Source organism: Schistocerca serialis, chromosome 8 (genome assembly GCF_023864345.2).
Source record: "Schistocerca serialis cubense isolate TAMUIC-IGC-003099 chromosome 8, iqSchSeri2.2, whole genome shotgun sequence".
NCBI lineage: Eukaryota > Metazoa > Arthropoda > Insecta > Orthoptera > Acrididae > Schistocerca > Schistocerca serialis.
In genome coordinates this window covers 199,513,269-199,518,760 of record NC_064645.1, presented here as the reverse complement: position 1 = coordinate 199,518,760, position 5,492 = coordinate 199,513,269, and positions in this window count along the sequence as shown.

Below are 5,492 nucleotides of genomic sequence, written 5' to 3'. Positions count from 1 at the left end.
TGACAAATTACGACACGGAATAAAATGATTTCGTGAAAGCACATTATACAGAAGTTCACATTCAAAGAGGGCTTACGTTATTTATTTCTCATTGACACACACGAGACGTCGCCTTGCTACTACATCGCTGAGGTGGTTGGCAGTCGTCAACGAAAGGCAATATGTACCGATCACGACTTTGGAATGATACTCAACGCGCGCACAGTACCTCCTACCCGTCACATCACCTTTTCGACCCATTGTTACGTTCACTTGTTCTGGCGCAACGGCAAATTATAGTTATGTTGTGATTTAATACAAGTGTACTATTTAAAATCTCCGTTGCTGAACTGGTAAGAAGTTTGGGAGGTGCTGGATCACGTTCCGGCTGAGATTAAGCCCTGGAACAAGTGATATTTACGTCTCCTTTCTTGAAGTAGAAGAGCGTGACGAGCTCCGTGATAAATAATGTTGTAAATCACAGTCGTACATAATGTCGTCTTGAGTTCTGAAGTTTGCGTGTTATGGTGCATCCAGGAATCATTTTCAGAATGAAGCAATTTAGAAATGAAAGAAAATGCCTCCCTTTCCAGAAGATACACACGCAATACACCAACTCAGATTTACAGATGCGGAGAGACAGTAGCTGAACAGGGAAAATTTTGATATTGTCTTGGGGAAACAGACTATAGATGTATGTTCGTCATTCTTCTCATGCATGCATTTTTTTTGGCATGGGCATGTTAGTATCACATCGTTGGCCCACACAGTCTTCAAATGACTATAAATGACATACTTTATCGCTAAACCAAAATAAGATAACAACAGCCCCCTCCCCCTACTGTATACTGGCTGTGCCCATGATTACTGGACGACAGTATACTGTACTGATGCATTTTACAAAAATACATAACATAAATAATCAAATGTCATGTAGAAATTCCACTTAAATTACTTTTTGGTCTGGCTAGAGATCAGATCCCATTGTTTGTGGTGAGAAGTATCTTATTTATCCCCTACACATATCAGCATTATATTATTATTAATTTACATTAAATTTACGAAACTTTAAATGTTCAGTTCCTGACAGATCATGACTCAGCAAAGGGCATGTTTGAATTAGTCTTCTGCTCCATTATTGAGGTGTAACCACCACCAATAGTTTACATGGCCACATCTCCACACGTTAAACAGTGTTCATTCTGTGCGAGACTCGCAGTACCTTTGGTGCAACTTCAAAGAACAATTCACTGTCGAGTCTAACTTTGTAGACAAAAAATTGCACGTCGTTGTAGTGCCCAATGGGTGGCTCTACAGGACAAGTGCATGTTGATTTGTCTTTGTTTAAAAAGTTTGATGCTGCAACAGAGAAGCTGTATCGTTCCGACCATGGTTATACAGACCACATCGACGTCCACATATTTGTGTCCAAAAGGCCATCCCTGTCATTGGCACCACATCGATAACTACCCATATTCCACTTAAGTCCACAAATTACTTGCTTTAATTACCCCTTTTGAGTTACGTTTGACGTTCAATGTCACTACAAAAGGCACTTAGAACATTTTCATCATTGTAGTCACATGCAAGTATGATCATACTTCAAACAAAAGTATATTTGTGATTCAACACACACTACACATGATATGTGGATAGTTTTTCTTGAAGTCCCTATTCATACAGAGTTTTCCTTACAAGTCTTTGTACAAGTGTGTAAAATTTTACATGACTTACACAATGAAATTAAAACATAACAACAACAATTTGCTCCTTATAGCTAGACAAACATTTTAACATTAACTGACACACGAGGGCTAGTACATTTTGCTTATATACAAATTTATACATGAATTTGCCACATTTTCAATCTCTGCATAACAATACTTAAACACAATGGAATAACATTTAAGGAGGTGTTTTTGTCTTCAAAAGTCATAAGGCAACATTCCCGTGACAAGTTATTTCATATTAATTTTCATCATTATTAAATCATTTACATTAACAACTTTTATGATGAGGTAGTGCCTCCTTTAACTTTTAAAATCATGCTGTAATCTTTATTTACATGAATAATTTACAAAACATGTTACATGTAACCACAGAAGTAACATATGCAATCTGATGATATGCATGAACTACTACCATCACCTCATTTAACTCAAGCGTTTTTAATTCCAATTTGCTAACAAAAGGAATAGGGAACTTCACTCTTGCATGTCCAATGCAACTAAGCATAACTACACTTAGGTACACCTCTCTGAAATCGACCCGGAGGTTGTCTACAAATTGACAGGGAGTTATGACGAGGAATGGAAGCAGTTATCTCCTGCTAGACATCGTTCACATATCTCTCAATAATTGAGCCACAGAGTCTGTGAAAACTTGTTTGAATTTTGCGTCAAACCTTACTTGGTGTCAGCAGCACTATAGATAAAATTCTAACATCATTGTGTCATACAAGTTTATTAACGTCATTTGCTTAAAAGTACCTGTAATTATTGTACTTCAGTGTACTTAATTCATAGTTTTCACTGCAGGGTACAGCTTCTGTGTACAATATGTAAATATGTTACTACAAAAGTTGTGTCAAAAGAAATATTCATGGAAAGACATTCAGACAAGCCATGAAAGGTATAACTGTCTTTAACACTTGTATTTAGAGTTCATATTGTTACTTGCATTCTTCAGTGCATGGGCAGTCCAACACCCCCTTGCATTCTATGGTAGTACAGGACCTCTATTTCATTTCCCATCGTTTTGTGTACCATAACTGCTGTATATTCACACACAACATTCACACTATCACACTCATATATTCATTCGGCAAGCAATTGTTTTTACTTCATCATTTTCTGACTCTCAGAATTGAATCTTTATTTGTGAGTGCAAATATTAACACCATGCTCATCACTTTGATTTACCTTTTCCATCCCTTCCATATTCATACAATGAGTTCACACAAAACTAATAGCTATCTTCTTAGATGAGGCAGCGTCATTATCCCCCCTCATAGCTTATACAGAGCACAAGCATATCTCTTCAATTATTCATTCTTTCATAGCAAACACGCATTACCTATCTATTATGCTTAGTTTATTTTGTATAGAGCCTAATGTAGATTTCTGTGCATATATTGCAAATAGTAACCTGGTGTGTAGATATCTTCCTGAACTTAGTTCTTTTTCTTTCCTTCAATGAAAATATTTCCTTGTTTTAGTTCTCTCTCATATTAGCTTTACTGTTATAGTGTAAACCTCAGTATTTATTTTAGTAATCAATTTATATTCATAATCTTTCAAAGTATATTCTACCTAGTGTATGATACTAATGTTAGCCAAGTGTCTGTCATGTTAAGCAGTATGTTGGATTCATTTTGTCTTCACGTATGTGCCGAAGTCACTGTCCTGTTATGCAAACTTTTACTGCACTTATACATTGCCTCTCACTGTAATGCTGCATCATTTATTTCTCCCCACCATATTTAGCAATTTGAGGTTGGAAGGTGTATGTATTCCAGCAGTAAATCTTCATTGTGGCAATTAAATTTGTCTTATTACTTATTTCACAACATCCTTTTGTCACTGAACAAAATCTTACATAACTAGTGACTTACCTTATTTCTATTTACACACCTGTAAATAACAAAAGAGAACTCAAACACTGGAAAAACCAGGAAGGAATGTAACAATATAATTAATAGTGAAATAATCTCACTCTACTTAAGCACAATAACTTCTTGGGCTGGTTTAACCTTTTGGCAAATCCATTCAGTGTACAAATTCCTTTAAGGGGGTATTACACAACAATCTGCCGTGGATAGTACTGGTCTAGCATGTCACCCATCTAGCAGTAGAACAGGTGTAATTACGAAAATAACCAGACACATTATCCGTGCGTGCGCACTAGGAAGCTATAACTCATCCATGCTAAGAAGGGGGTTCCACAGTGCTTTCTGCGTGTTATTTGCTAGAGGCTAATTTCAAGTTTTAGTGTTGGGGATTTTCCACATTTTTCAAGAATTAGGTTTTCACAAATGCAGAGAATTTTTTTTTCTTTTCTTTTTGCAGTAGACTTTCTTTTATACTAGCTGGTTGTGAAAGTATTTTTTTTCTATTGGCTGTTTCATATTTTAGAAATGCAATGTAGCAAAGAGGCGTTAAGCATCTTTATTCAGGCATACAGCGAGGAAAGTTGTATGCCTGACCCGCTGTATCATAATAAGGTACATCGGCAATTTTTTATTTCTGAGTAGCATGCCTATATCATTGTACAATTATTTTGATTAGTATCTTAATGCCTTGGCTTATGAATGTTCATGTTTGATTTGACTCATCTCTTGCTTTATTTCAGCCTGCCAGGAAAGAAACTGGCAATGATAGGCAAGAAACTCCGGGTGCAGTTTCATCCAGTGCGACAGACGAGTTTTGTACTTGTGTGCTAACACAAGTGCACTAACAGAAGTACTGGCCCTTTAAAGTGTGCAAACTGCAGTGATGCACCACAACAACTTTTGGAAAGGCGGGCTGTGCTATTCTGTGGCTAAAAGCCAGACTCTTAGAAGATTCCCCAGTCACCAGGAAACATAATGGTACAATCAGACTGCAACATAAAAGGGCTCGTACCAGTATTTTATCGTGATCTAGGCTGGTATGATCACAAAACGTGTAAACATGTGATTTGCTCCTTACTTTCAAGAAAGTGACCTCCTTCATGACTGCCACACTTGCAAATTCCGTCTTCTGTCACAAACAGCAGCTTCTCAAAACAAGCCATGTCCATCCTTACAAAGTTCCAGAAATCTTGCGGATCTTTGGGCCTCAGTTCTTTCATAAGCAGTCAATATATTCCCCAGCCTTCATCCCTTCTTTTCAGCCAGGGTCGAACCGAACAACATCTTGTTTCCCGTTATCATCGTTCTGCCCAATCCAAAGATTTCCTTCACTGCCAGGGCAATACCACCAAAAACAAGTGGGTCCTCCACGTGCAAAATGCTGTATGAATGTAAATTTATATATACATATACCTGTGTAACTAAGTGTCATAATATAAAACTAATTGTTTTGTCTGTTATTCAGAACAGTACTAACCTACATTAGAGAATAGCAGTAACTTAGTAAATTATGATAAAAAAATAATATCTTATTAAATAGAACCTTGGGCGCTCAGAAATAATTTGATCGAATGATGTACCAATATATCAAACTGTCCCCCTTGTGTTCCGCCTGGTAGAAAGAATAACTTTACAGGAGGTCAGACAGTTCTATTTGCATTTCGCACATTATTACCTTCTACTGTACATGTGCGCCAGATATATCGCTCGTGGATGGTGTAATAGGTCGACGTGAACCAGTCCGCAATTTAACATATGCACGCTTGGGATGCTGGTGCTTAGGTGTACGGTTTAGGCACATCGTATAATAGGGGCTTTAGATCTTTGGGAGGATAAAGACACTTATCCTTGCCACTTAAGTGTAAGTTGTCTGTTTTCTGTGAAGTACAATGCACTATCAGTT